The 15,290-nt window shown below is 37.7% G+C and overlaps 1 long non-coding RNA gene across 1 annotated transcript; it reads right to left on the bottom strand.

Moving 5' to 3' along the window:
* Positions 1-2,430: 2,430 nt before the first annotated feature.
* Positions 2,431-13,064, bottom strand: LOC120322829. The gene is made up of 3 exons (XR_005562762.1): positions 12,584-13,064; positions 5,093-6,631; positions 2,431-2,498 (listed from the first exon to the last, which is right to left on the bottom strand). It is a non-coding gene; the product is annotated as an uncharacterized LOC120322829 (long non-coding RNA).
* Between the last annotated feature and the right edge of the window lie 2,226 nt (positions 13,065-15,290).

Here is a 15,290-nt window from a genome sequence, read left to right as displayed (position 1 = left end):
GCAGACACCAGCAGTACTAAGGGACGTATCAGAGCTGTCTGAAGGTTACTTTAAAATCTGTGCAAATGCTGATCACTTCTCTGAAACACTCCAGGACTTACAGGGTCTCTCCTATTAACCCTGCTCCAGACATGGAATGGGACAACGAGTAATTGTGCTCTGTATTTAGAAACAATCCTGCTTCTGCCACTTCTCCCTCTCGTCCTCTTATCGTTCACAGCATTTGCATGAAGACAGGATCTTCATTTCAAAGGAGTCCATCTGCTCGGGCTGCTCATTCTCTTCCTGAAGTTATAAACCTCTATTTGCAACAACATAATCCTCTCACCACAGAAACCTGCGGTGAGGTCACAAGTGGAGGATTGTGACTTCAGGTGGGGAAATGAGCAGCAGGAGCAGATGAACTGTTAAGAAGCAGAGATCCCATTTTCATTGCAAATGTCCTTTGCATTAAAGAATGAGGCTAGGAAAAGGCAGCCAAGGGAGGACACTGAAGCAGAAAACCGTGCACACAGAAAGCATATTCAAATGTTTTAAATAGTTGCATACAGTGAACTAGCTCTTGGAAGAGCAGTATCTTAAGATGTAAAACAATTAGCTACTCCTAATCATGCTAAGAATTAAGAATGAATAAAATAAAATAAAATATAAATTAAAAAAAAGCCAAACCAAACTTCAATCCTTTCATAGAAGCCCTCACTTTTTCTTTCCTTTCTTTCTTTTCTTCCTTTTTCCTTTTTCCTTTTTCCTTTTTCCTTTTTCCTTTTTCCTTTCCTTTCCTTTCCTTTCCTTTCCTTTCCTTTCCTTTCCTTTCCTTTCCTTTCCTTTCCTTTCCTTTCCTTTCCTTTCCTTTCCTTTCCTTTCCTTCCTTTCCTTTCCTTTCCTTTCCTTCCTTTCCTTTCCTTTCCTTTCCTTTCCTTTCCTTTCCTTTCCTTTCCTTTCCTCACATTTCCTTTCCTGAAATTTCCTTTCCTTTCCTTTCCTGAAATTTCCTTTCCTTTCCTGAAATTTCCCTGAAATTTCCTTTCCTGAAATTTCCTTTCCTGAAATTTCCTTTCCTGAAATTTCCTTTCCTGAAATTTCCTTTCCTTTCCTGAAATTTCCTTTCCTGAAATTTCCTTTCCTTTCCTGAAATTTCCTTTCCTTTCCTGAAATTTCCTTTCCTTTCCTGAAATTTTTCCTGAAATTTCCTTTCCTGAAATTTCCTTTCCTGAAATTTCCTTTCCTGAAATTTACTTTCCTGAAATTTCCTTTCCTGAAATTTCCTTTCCTTTCCTGAAATTTCCTTTCCTGAAATTTCCTTTCCTGAAATTTCCTTTCCTGAAATTTCCTTTCCTGAAATTTCCTTTCCTTTCTTGAAATTTCCTTTCCTTTCCTGAAATTTCCTTTCCTTTCCTGAAATTTCCTTTCCTTTCCTGAAATTTCCTTTCCTTTCCTGAAATTTCCTTTCCTGAAATTTCCTTTCCTGAAATTTCCTTTCCTGAAATTTCCTTTCCTGAAATTTCCTGAAGTTTCCTGAAATTTCCTTTCCTGAAATTTCCTTTCCTTTCCTGAAATTTCCTTTCCTGGAATTTCCTTTCCTTTCCTGAAATTTCCTGAAATTTCCTTTCCTGAAATTTCCCTTCCTGAAATTTCCTTTCCTGAAATTTCCCTTCCTTTTTCTCTTAATTTTAGTTCTTTTTTCTTCCCCTTACCTCTCCTCTGCTTTTGTATTTTACTCAAGAACAAGGAAAGATGACCCATGAGATTCAGGCATCACAAAATATCACCTAGAATGTTTAGTTCACCACATCCTGGTATGAAGTGTAGAGTGAATCCCACTTGTCATAGTGCTACCTGTGATTATGGTGGCCTGGAGGAGAAGGGTTGCAACAGGGAATATCCTGCTGGGAAGTGGCTTTGCCTGTTTTCATTTGAAAGAGGAGGGGGAGGAGTGGGCCAGCGAACATCTGACTTTTTTTTCCCAACTCTTTTGTATATAAGATACATTACCTCTGGTGAAAAGTCACCCTGCCTATGTGAGTCCTGACACATTTCCTGACAGGAGAAGGTGACATGACTGTTTGACATTCAGGGCTACAAGGTTGCTGGGCTGTAATCTCTAGTTAAAATTGAATCTTGTACATTGCACCCTGCCAGTACAGCCAAACTCCTGATAATTATTTACAGGCTACAGTTCTGAATTATTTTTTTTCCTATTGAAGAGAAAGGTTACTTGGATTTATTGTTCAGCACTGATTGCAAATTAAAGGAGGGTAAACTTTTTTTTTTATCTTTAATGATTAATGTAACAGAGTCAAATAAATCTCTGCTTTCTTTTTGTTTTATTTTTTAACAAAAGTAATCTCTAAAGATGAGAAGGAAGAAATCTTGTGTCAACAGACTTTTCAAAAATCCACTGTGACTGAGGAAAAGACATTTTTGACTTACCAATCAATTGTTAACTTGCTTGTTGCCATGATATAAGGAAGAGGAAAATGCTATACAGATGCCACAACCTATAACAACACAAGTAACAGGAAGATTTTAGACAACAGGAAGGGAAGGTCAAATTCACTTACACAAACAACCAAGGCAAAGAAATGGATTTAAACTTTACTTTAAGACCTGGTGTGTTATTGCATTTCATGTAATTACCACTTGGTGATGGGTTCTGCATCTCTCTTTCTCTCTATATATATGTACTAAACTTATATGATACAAAATAAAATTTTTCACAAGGAAGACATGTCTGATTAACTCCTTAGGTGCCATATGTTATGCATTTTTGCATGGTTTCAAAAAGGAAGACCTTTGGCCCAAGCCACTTCTAATAATTACTGGGACAGTTTAGGAGATATCCATTAGATTTTCTTCATCACAACACAAGGTTGTTCAAATGATTAGGGACCTGAGTATCTGAATCTTAAATTGAGCTGGAAAGGATGATAGAAACTAATGCATTTTGGTGTTGATTCTTATACTGTATTTGACTTAGTATTAGTATCTGGAAAGTAACACCTATGAAAATGAAATCCATGCCTGTTTAAGCATTAAATAATGAACGTTGTTTCTTGACTAGGGCTTTCCAAATGCGCTGGTAAAGGCAACACACCAGTGGGGTATCTTTTGAAGCTTGCAATGATGGGCAATATACACTGAAGAGCAGGAAATTCTGGTCTTAAAGAACAGCCTGAAGTCCCAGAGACATCCATAGAGGTAGGTTTGATCCCTTTATAACACTCAAGTGAGTTAAATGAGAAATAAAGGGAGGAGAAATGACTCCATAAAGAAGCCACCATGCAAAGAAATCTACTTTAGTATAAAATACACACAAGAAGCTTATAAAAGAATTAACCCCAATATATAGAATTTCCAAATAATTAAGAAGAAGGGATACTGGAAAACTTTTCTCTCAGCCCCAATATTTCTAAGAATCACAAGAAAGAAAAATAAAGAAACTCAAATTGGTGTAAAGGCCCATTAAGGCTGTAACTATCTCTTAAACACCATGAGTACCAAAATCTCCTTCTTTTCCTTTTCCTGAGGTCCATGAACAAAAGATGAAGCTCAGAATTTCAGTTGTCATAACTGAGCAAGAAACACACGTCACATAAATAGTTCTCAAGACATTCCCTTGTGTCTTGTGCCCTTGCAGTAATCTGCTTTCTTATTACTTTTCTTTTTGACTTCAAAATAAAGAACCAACCTCCCCTTTTCTTCCCATCCTAAAATCTTCACTGCTTTGCAATATAAATCTATGTGTTTAGGAACTGAAATAAAAAAACACTCTTCAGGTACTTGAAAGAAACATGTCTGATATTCTGGTTACTGGAAAGAAATCCCAAGACATGGACAAATGTTTTTCCATTTTTGTTTTTGAAAATGCCAATGAGGTGGCCTTTCAAAGAAAGGTTTTCATTGCTGTTAGAGTAGAGGATTATTTTTTTTTCTCATATACATACAGCAATTAAACCAGTATTGATAATGACATTTGAATGGTGTATCTCTTTTCCTCAGCTGGAACTGTGCTGTCAGTTCTTCCCATGGATAGTTTTGCAGCAAACTGCTGAAAGCTTTGTAAAATTTCTAATCTTTTTTTTGATGCTGAGTGTGCAAGACTCATGAACATGAACACACGTGCACATTTTTCTCTTGTAATGAAGCCAGTTTTCCCACTCACAGAACAGTGAGTTACCAAAATCAACATAATCTGAGGCATAAAGCAATAAGTTAGTGAGACATTTTCTTCAGCCTCAACAGGTTGTTTTTTTTTTTTTTTTAACATGAAAACTCTTAAGCAGTAACTGATTTTTTGTTTCTTTAATGTCTGTTCTATGAGTATAAGTGAATATCAGGACTTGCTTATAAGTTTATATGCCCAACAGTACACACACACCTTTTGGTTTCATGAAAAAGGTGCTTCTTACACACACAGAGAAAAAATGTAGTCCATCCTGCTCAGAATTATTGCCTGAAAAATGAGAATATTTCACTGACAGAAATAGAAGGTAGCTTTTAAAAATGTATCAAAACATGAAAATAAGCATCTGAAGTTGATCTAGAAATGCAGTTAGAAGAGTTAGGTTCCTAATTCCATTTTCTCTCCAAAAGTGGTTATGTATTTTTGCAAATCCTATTAGGTGCCTCCCTGCACCTTTGGAACCTAAATGCAGTTGTAAATCTGACCATCAAGCCCTACTTTGAGAAAGTTAGAAAACTGCCTCTTCTATTTTATAATTACTTTAATTCCAATCCATGAAGGAGGAAACACAGGTCCCTGAATTTGTCACTTACATAGATTAAACAAATCCTGAACTGTATTTCAGACTTGGGGGACACTTTAAGAGAAAATAAGGAATTCTGTTGGTAGGAAAAAACCCAACAAACAAAACAAAAAAACCCTGTACAACAACAAAAATTTCAGCAAGGTTAAGTGATAATATTTTTATAAATGCATATCTGTCTACTCATCCACCTCTTTATAACGTCTTTTGAACTACCTGATGTAGTTATGAGAAAATATTCAACTTCTATAAAATAGTTGGATAATAAAGGAAGTGAGAATGCATTTTTTTACCCCTCTGATAGATAAGCAGCCATGCAAACTCACCTCTTGAGACATGAGAAAATCAATTCAAATTTTATTAATGTCCCACATTCAGAAAAATCTTCAGTCAGAACTCATCTCTTGTCAGAAAGCCCAACAGCATGCCACAAAACTGCAGGAAACCAAGCATCACATGCTCCATCACCAGGGGAAGATATGTTTTTCGTCTGCTTCAGGTTGTTCAGGATTGTTTCCAGATGTTTTCAGAGCAGACAGGACAGTTGGAATCAATGTGCTTTTTCCTTTTCTTCTGTTCTGTGACTCAAGAAGGTTCTGTAACTCAAGAAGGTTCTGTAAGGATCCTTTTAAGTAGTATCATTTAAGATAACATACTTACTCAGCATTAAAAAAAAAAATAAAATCATTGTTCATGATTACCAGGGGAAATAAATGTTTTTCTATGCAGCTGCTTTCCATGTTCATTCACTGGCTGTGATCCTGACTCCACTGGTGTCAGTGAAAAGACCTCTATTGTTTGGGGCTCACCTTAGCTGCCACTTAAAGTGGGACATTTCTGCAGGGTGGAGGCATATCAAGACTGACTTTTAAGGGAAGCTGGAGAAACATATTAAAAAATCCCAATGCCACCAACCAGGCAGGAGACTTTTCAAAGTGTTCCTGGATTAATTAACATTCAATGAAATGTATTGATGGCTTTTTATCTATTCCTCTGAAATATTCTGATTCTTAAATCATTATGTATGTGAGTTAGGGTAAATATGGCACCTAACTTAACTCCCAGGTGGGTAAACTGTAAAACATGGTGCATCTGGATGAGTTTTTGTTGTTATCGTTGTTCTTTTCATATGCAGCTCAGTGTGCCTTTGAAGAACATCAATAGATTTCTTTGATTCTAGAGCAGCAGTGCTAAAATACTCAATACATGATTGAATAGGATGCGTTGTAGGGAGAGATTTGCTGGTAGCAGCCTTCAGCAAAATACAAAGATTATACCACTAGTTTTCAATAGATTTTTTCTATCTACCTCTGACTCTAAAATTTAGAGGTCTTGCATACCAGTGTCAGTTTGAACCATCTGCTTATCTCAGGACTATAACAAGAAAAAAACCAACCACCACAAGTATAACTTTTTTTTTTCATCATTTTTCAATATTTGATCTTCCAAAGCTTTTCTCGTTCTTGCTGGGCAATGTCAGATTTAGTGCTTGTCATTTCAAGTCCATTCAAATGTTCTTCATTGTCAGTCACACATACACACACCAAAACAAATTTGCACATACACAAACACATTCAAAGTATTTATCTTCATTTGCTCATCAGATTTTAGCAAGGGTTTTGACAAAGGAGGAAAAATAAGCCCCAAAACTATCCTTTTCAACTCCTCCTGTTTTAACATATTGGAGTGACAAAAGCTTTCCCGACCTCAAAGGACTCTTCACTTGTTTAGAAAAGGATAATTTTTTCAGTCTGTTCTACTTAAGCTTCTTTTTAGTTATTCGCAACTTCACAATCCCATTCACAAACTGTTGCCATGGTAAATAATTATATCACAGATGAATTGTGTATGCTCCCACTTCATGGCTGGAAGAGAAATTGTAAAAGAAGAGGTGAGAATGAGAGAGAGAGGGAAAAAATCAAAATCCTTTAAAATTACAGGGGAGAGAGTTGAGAAATTATTACCTCCTCGTTAACATAATTAACTCCATGAATTATAAATTGGTATTAGAACTTCTGACAAAAGGAGTAATTATATTTACTCATGTAAAATTAAACAATACAAAAAAAAATTAATGGGCTTCACCAGAAGCTCTGTTAATATTATCATAAAATTCAGAGATCCAAATAGTTCAGATTTAGAAGTGATTTAAGCAGCATAAACTTTAGTGCTTCTTAGATTTGAATAGAATGAACATGTTTCTACAGTGTTTTATAATCAAACTGTAACACAAATCACATAAACCCTCTAACTCTTCAGAAAAGGGAGTACTCATATACAGGGACAGCTGCATTCTTTCTAAACAGGGACTTCTCACAATCAACTCTTTAGTTTTGCAGGGAATTTGTACATATGCACATACACACACACACAAAGCTATATCCAGTTACATAGATCCTTTTCATGAGAACAATAAATCCTGCAGCTGATCTCTGAACTCTGGGAGAATAAGAATAAAACAGATGCAGGTCAAAGGTAATCTAATCCATTGGTTTGTCTTTGATATTACCACTTCCACATTTCCTTCTGTATAATACACATCAACCTGGTGAAACCTCATGAGAACTTGCTTAAATTTAGATATACAAAACTCATGTCTGACACGGTTAGTCAGGTTTCTTCTGGAGTCAGTGTAGAATGGTAAACACCTCAAAACAGTGATTTGGTCCATCTGAAATGAGCATTGTAGTAGATAGGATTGATTGGTTTTAGAGATATCTCCTTTTTTCCCCTCAACTTAAATGACCTCTTTTTTTTTTCTTAATTTTCATACTCCTATCTAATTTTCCTACCTTTTCTCTATATTGCAAATGTTCAAGAGTACTTTTTTTTTTTTCCCTTTCAATAGCTTAAACTCTTGGCCATGTTGCAATACTTTAATGCCTCACATTTGCTACCTGGGTTTACCTATTTCTTTATCCATCCATCCAACCAATTATTTATGTGTTTGTTTATTTATTTATTTATTTGTTCTTTGCTGTTGTCCTGATTTCTTTCCCAGTGGGAAGCACTCAAGAAAGCCCACAAGCACTGTGATGCATCATTCATGAAGTTTCCACTGTAGGTCTATAAAGCAGGATCTTTGGAGCTGAGGAATTTGGTCCTCTGAGAAATAGCCAGTGTGACTGGCTCCATGCAAGGGGAGAGAAGGGCAGAGATGGTGCCATGTGCTGGTGATAAGGCAATTGCCCTTTTAATCGTTCATGGCTACAGTATTTACCCAGCTTCCAACATTGTTTCCCTAACTCCAACATCAACAAGGCATCCGTAGTCTCTTTAGCTCATAAACCTGGATGTTTTCCACCTTGAATAAATCTTCATCTTTGAAATCCTGTACACACCCCACTCTCCACCATCCCTGACAAACTATACTTCTGGACCGCATTTAAATTTTCAAAGGTTTTTGTATCCTGTATGAGTCCTTCATTTCCCACCTTGATCAGATACACAGAAAAGAGTAGTCATTTCACCCAAGGCTTGTCTGCATTTGGTATTTCACCTGAGGCATTAATTTCAATTTTCATGTTTCTATACTATTTTTCCCCCCTGTTCTCTCTTTCTCTCTCACAACTTTGTATAAGCCAAAAGCTTTACCTGCCAACTGTTGGGAAAAAAATGTGATTTCTATTGAATAGTGCACTTTGGAATGAAAGAAAACATTGTATAAACGAGGCTGAGGAACTCATTCACCTATGCCTATATTACTGTGAAATCAATTATGCAGGGCTCTTTCGAAAGTTACTGATTGTAGCAAATTGAATGGCCTCCATTTCAGCATAATTTGGAGAGGTTGATGTAATCAGAGACCTTACACCATGGTGAGATACAAGATTCGTGATATTCAGATGGGAAAAAGGCTACAATGGTTAAGCTTATTCTGTACTCTCTGCTTACCGGCTGTAATGCTTTCATAAGTACAAATGGAATTGTTTTGATGAAGGTGGAGATGGTTCTGAGGGGCAGGAAAAGGGGAGAAAAAGAGAGAGGAGACGGAAAAAAAAAAAACCAACAAACCTGTATCTGGTTGTTCGAAATCAAGGTACTGTACTGCTAAGCGAGGCAGCAGTGGAATCTAATCCCGAGCATAATTGGTTGCAAATGAAACACTTTAATATCAAATCTCGAGTTGTGCCCTGGAGCTGCAGTTCAGGTTTGCATGAGCTACATGTAAGTGGAAGTAAAATGTGTCTTTTTTTTTTTTTTTCATATCTTTCTTTTTCCTTTTGCCCATGTACATTCTATTTCAATCTGTTCGAAATTTGTGGGGCAAAGTAATTGCTCTTCAGCTTATATGCAAAGATATTCTGCCCTGAGAAGTTTGTACCACAAAAATATAATAACATACAAATAAACAAAGAAAAAAAACAGTTCAAGAACAACGAAAATAAGCAGATTCCCTAAGAAATGCAGCTCACAATGTCAGCTGTTCCGTAATGTGAGGATGTTTATTAAACCTATCGTGTTATTATCTAATACCATTTTCTTTGCACTGACATTCTTTTGAATAAGTGTTACAGACAGAAAGTGGAAGAAAGTCATCAAAAGAGGGGAAGAATATTAGCACTTTGACTTCCTAAATTCTCCACGTGCTAGAAAACTTCACAAATCTAATCTGGAGGTGAATTTTACAATTTAGATTTCTCTTTCTTTGAAAAATGAAATTACACCAATACATGCTCCAACATTATTTTTGGAGAGGATAAATAGAAGAGTTCATTCCTGCAGTAAAATCTTCAGTGAACAGTTCAAATCACTTTGTACTGTGTTCAGGACACTTAAGCAAGGATCCCACAGTGCCTCTTGTCACTTCAAAGAATGAGATATCTACCTTTATTCTCCCAGTCTGTAAATTGCAAATAATAACACTTCCTTCACCTGGAGCAATTATATGCATTTCAATATTTTTTTTTTCACATAGGAATTTGACCATAAAATTTCCATGCAAAATACGAAACACATTGTGACAATTCTCCTTCCTTTTTGCTTGGTCCATCCTCAATACTGTCAATGAATAAAACTCTCATTTCTAGGTTTTCCCATTTACAGCACCAAGCAGCTTTTCAGTTTTTCAGACTCAATAGAATTTGAGTATAGAAACAGTAAAATTTTCATAGAAAGTATGGCAATGTCACCTTAAGAATATTTTTTAGCTTTTTCCCTATGCTTATGCTCATTTCCAAGGAAAATAAAAGCAAACAGAAAAAGTTAAACATAAAAATTTAAAAAGAATATTTTTTTTAAAGTAATCTGAAACCATAAACCTGAATCTCAAAGACTTCATGTTGCTTCAGAAATTCTTGCTTCATGCAGGTCTCTACAGTGACTGAAATTTCGACTGCTATGATCTTGGTATCCAACTCCTCTCTAGTTACCAACAAGTTACAGAACTCATGAATCATGGAAACCTGAAATCCTGGGTCTTGACCCAGAAATGTTCACCAAATTTGTTCCGAGTGACTAGAAGTTCATAATATTTACTATAGGATCCATATCGACCCAGCTAAATTTACTATAAGCCATAATAGAGCTTTTTTGCATCCATTTTCATACCTACAGAAAAAGGAAAATTGACTTCTTCTTGGACACTTTCAGATTCTTTCTTTGCATGATAAATTTATGCTGCAGCACAGGTAGTTACAATGCCTTCTCAGGGATAAAATATTAAGAAATCTGAATTTTGTATATTTAATACAGTGTGTACCCCTGACTATAAATTTCATACAAAATGTAAAAAGAGTTAAAGCATGGAATCATTACTGATTATTGACTGAGATTCTATGCAAAGCTAACTAAAGGATACCAGGCTGATACCATTTCAGAGTTTGACAGAAAGGAACCACAGCATCCTGCATAGTGTTTATATGTAAAAAGTAGAAGACTGAATCTGTTGTTTATTTGGACCCCTTGCACTTAAAATTATAAAACTGTTGATATTTACTTCCAGTAGGTGATTACTGGAAATTATTGCAATCCTAGCATACCCTGTGTCACTGTATGCTAACTGGCAGCTTGCTGCCACATTGGTATCTCAGTACCATTATAGAAAACTGATTAAAAGTAATATAGATTTAATTCAAATGGAGAATACCTAAGAAGCACCTGGAGTAAATTTTATCATGTCTAAGGACATTGACATGTAAAATGTCTTATAATGTTTGAGAGTTGAAGAAGTATTCATATATTCATAGTAACATGTAGTAAACATGGTGATCAAATACTATATACTGCCTATTCCTACAAGCACTGTTTTGCTTCAGCTGCTGAAGGTTATTTCTACTTGCAGCTGTCTTGTTGTCTCCTTAGCTAAATAGCTAAATTCTCTTCTAAACATCTCAAAACACAGCCTGCTTTATTTTTTTCTTCTATTACCCTCACTAAAAAGACAAAACCAGAAAGCTGCCTGTAACTTTCAATTACAACTTGTTTCTCAACTTTGCCCTTAGTCCTTATTGCATGTGAGGGAAAGAGAAAAGGAAAAGGTTACAGCCTTACTTGGCAATTACATACAACACATACAATTGAATGGCAGCTGGACAATGGACCAACTACAATACAGAATTCCTATTAACTTCTTCAGCCCATAAATCTGGAGCAGTCTACACATTTCATAGGAGTAGAAACAGCTAAAATCCAGCCCTACTGGCTGAAAGATTTCTTGGAAAAAGTTTTTCATTTGCCTGAAATTCACTCTGCTGTTAATTTGAAAGGAGATGGGGGCAGAGGGAAGGGAAGGATCAAAAAAGTTCCAAAAAACCCCTGCTTTCAAACTTTATAAGGGGTAAAATAACTACAAAATAAGGGGAAAAAATACAATCTAACCCAAAGAGAAGCATGTCTCTTGAAAATAAATATCTCCCAAGCTCATAAACAGTGAGGCCAATGGTCATGAACATAGCAGATGTTTATTGCCTCTTACACCCTCTGCTACTTTGGGATAATCACTTAAATATCGCCAAATCCAGTTTGAATTTAAATTAGCTTCATATTTTCTTTCATGATTATTTCATTAAAAAAATCATATGATTAGCCAATTAAACAGAGAGAGAGAAGGGAAAAAAAAAAAAGAAAGAAAAAAAAGCCAGTAGGAGAGCAATAGCCTTTAATATTTTCAATTAAGATGCAGTGCCACCAATAAAAGAGGCTTACATTTTCATTTTATGGGTACCTATGGAGAGCATTATGACACAAATGACTCAGAGCAAGGTAATCATTTCAAAATATATTGTAGTGGAGGACTGTAAACAGTGCAGTGTATTAGCTTAGATGGCATGTGATGAAAATATCAAGTTTCCAGAAGTGCATTCAGTATTGGTTTCAATATTTCTTAGGGCATGCATTTGCAATGCATGTTTTCTTTTATGGGAGACGAGGCAATATCCTTACGGAGAGCAAAGCTCACTGCCACAGCAAAGTCTGCTCCTTTAGCTCTGCTTGTGGGTCGTGCTGGCTTTTTAACTCTACCCGGATACAAGAGGCTGAGGCACCGAGCTGTGAAAGAGGTTGCTAACACTACAGGATCCCATTAAATCACTTGGGGTTGGTCTAATTGACCCAGGGACAAGGGGGGTGTGGTGGGTTGACCCTGGCTGGATGCCAGGTGCCCTCCAAAGCTGCTCTGTCACTTCCTTCCTCAGCTGGATGGGGAAAAGAAAATATAACAAAAACTTGTAGGTCAAGGTGAGGAGAGGGAGCGATCACCCACCATTTACTGTCACAGGCCAAACTGACTTGATTTGGGGAAGTTAGTTTAATTTATTGCCAGTCAAATCAGAGTAAGATAATAAGAAACAAAACCATCCAGAAAAAAAAAATCTTACCTCCACCCTCTCCCTTTCCCTGGGCCTGATTTCACTCTTGATTTTCCTGACCTCTTCCCATCTAGTGACACAGAGGGAAGGGGAATGGGGCTGTGGTCAGTTCATCACACATTGTCTCTGCTACTCCTTCCTCCAAAGGTGTTGGACTCCTCACACCCTTCCCCTGCCCCAGTATGGGGTCCCTCCCAGGGGAGACAGTCCCCCATGAACTGCTTCAGTGTGGGTTCTTCACAGACTGCTCCAGAGTGGGTCTCTCCGACAGGGCTGGAGGCCTTCAGGAAGGGGCTGCACCAGGCTGGGTCACAGAGAGGGTCACAGGTCCTGCCAGCAAACCTGCTCCTCTGTCCACAGGGCCAAGGTCCTGCCCAGAGCCTGCTCCAGCACAGTCTTCCCACAGAGTCACAGCCCCCTTTGGACACTGACCTGCTCCAGCTTGGGCTCCTCCACAGGCTGCCAAAGATTTCCATGGGCTGCAGGGGCACAGCTGCCCCACGTCGGGCTGCAGGGGAATCTCAGCTCCAGCACCAGGAGCTCCTCCTGCCCCTCCTTCTGCACTGACCTGGGTGTCTGTAGAGAAGCAAGATTCAGGATGGGAACAGTTCCAGGCATGGAGAAAAGCATACAGCAATTGGCAGGACTTTCATATGGACTTTACTGTTATTTCACAGTACACAGTGCACAACTGCACATGCCCAGGCTTGTCATGAGTTTGCCTGCTGCCTGCTTCCCCCACTCCTCCCCTTTTAGCCCATGTCCGATTCTGGTTGGTTCCCCTGCTTGTCTCCGCCCTATGTTCTGGCCCTTTCGGCGCCCGAGCTGACAAAAAGTGTGTGTGCACGCCTGAATAGAGAACTCTGCTTGCATCCTTCCTCGTGTCCTGTCCCCTCTTCGGACCGCGACAGGTGTCTGCAGGGATGGTGCTCTCACATAGTCTCATCACTCAGCTGGCTGCTGTTGGGCAGTTTCTGGTTATTTTTCCCCTTCTTATATACCTTATTGCAGAGATGTGGGGCTCAGCCTTGACCAGTGGTGGGTCCATCCTGGAGCCAGCTGGAATTGGCTCCTTTAGATATAGGGGAAGTTTCCAGCAGCTTCTCACAAAAACCACTCCTGAAGTTCCCTTGCTACTAAAATCTTACCATGCAAACCCAATACAGGGAGAAATCACAGGTTTATCAGCAAAATGTCACCTAGGAGCCACTATTACTGCCTGTACATAATTCGAAGAAAGCACGATGCATTTATCAGAAATCCTTCCATCCCTAGATGGCCCAGACAGGACCTCCATTAGCTTCTCTATGGTAACATCCAGGAGAGCATATTAAAGACAAAAGCACTGTATTTTAGCTTTAGCAAGAGATAATCACTTCCAGTAAACCCCTGGAATTGACTTGATCTTTATGAAGGTCTTTTTCCAGTGAAGAATATTTATCACTTCAGAATTTTAACTTTTTTTTTTTTTTTTAACTTAAAATAGGACACGATCTCAGGGTAATACTTATTTTCTCTGACTCTCTCTCTCTTATCCTTTTTTCTTGTTGCTGTTTTCTTACCCCTCTTTTGGAACGCCTTGTTTTTCCCTTCGTACAAAAGAGCTTGCAAAATACAAAAAGTGGATCTCCTTGTTTAATACTTTGCTAAATAATCACCCATTGCCTTGCTTGTTACTTATAATTTCTCCATGAGTTAGCTTCAGGTGGCATTCATTTCAGAAGAGGTTTTAACTTGACTCTACCAGGCCACTTGCTTCATCTTGTCAGTCTTTTCTCTTTTAATTAAGTTATTGAAGCAGGTGTACAGTGATACCCAGCATTGTACCTCTGGGTGACTCCACCTTCTTAAGCAACTTCCAGCAATGGACTATGCCCATGAGTTGTTTATTGCAACATTGATCTTCCCTTTAAAATAAAACCAAAGGGAAGGATGTCTCTGATTATAAATGGTAAATGAAATTTAGCATCTGACAGATAAAACTCATAATAGCTTTTTGCTATTTTGCCAAGAAGATCACATTTATGACCAACATTTCTGAAATGGAAATATTTGAACTGTAGATCAAATTTTGTTGGAGTTATTTAACTGAACAGTGAAATGTCATCTTTTCAATATAGTGAGTAGAAATTGCATGATTTTGGATCAAAACGAAATTGTCATGATTAGGGTGGAATGACAGTGGAGAACTTCATGGTCTCCTGAGTCACTCTACCAGCTTGGATGTTTTTCAATAAGGTATTATGTAATGGGAGCAGTATTTATGTATTTTACACTTCCTAGCAAAAGAATTTGCTAATTTCCCCTACTCTGGTGATTTATGAGAGATTAGTTGATCAGACTGACAACAGATGTATGCTGGCATAATCAGTGGAGATATTGGCAAATGACACAATGGAAGGATAGATGCTGTAAGGGTCTAACACTGTGCTATTAAAACGTTTGCTTCATTAAACTGCAGATGTGACTTCTTAATAACGGGTTTGGATGCTCTATAATATTAAAATTTGCAGGAATGGTTTAGATTTAGATTCAAATGAAAATCGAATCCTTTGCGCCATTTATGGCTATTCATTTAGATGTAGGAAGTGGGACTTGCTGCTATGGGAAAAGCTGTCCTCAGACCTTCAAAATGGTGGCAAACTCATGAGCAGAGAGGTTGACCATATGAATTGCCTATTTAGTCAGCCTAAAAGTATGTAGCAAACTTTCACAT

Source organism: Pipra filicauda, unplaced genomic scaffold (assembly GCF_003945595.2).
Source record: "Pipra filicauda isolate LSUMZ 115617 unplaced genomic scaffold, ASM394559v2 scaffold158_size1702193_pilon, whole genome shotgun sequence".
Lineage (NCBI taxonomy): Eukaryota > Metazoa > Chordata > Aves > Passeriformes > Pipridae > Pipra > Pipra filicauda.
Note: the sequence above shows the minus strand (reverse complement) of the source record. Positions and strands in the feature narration are given on the sequence as shown.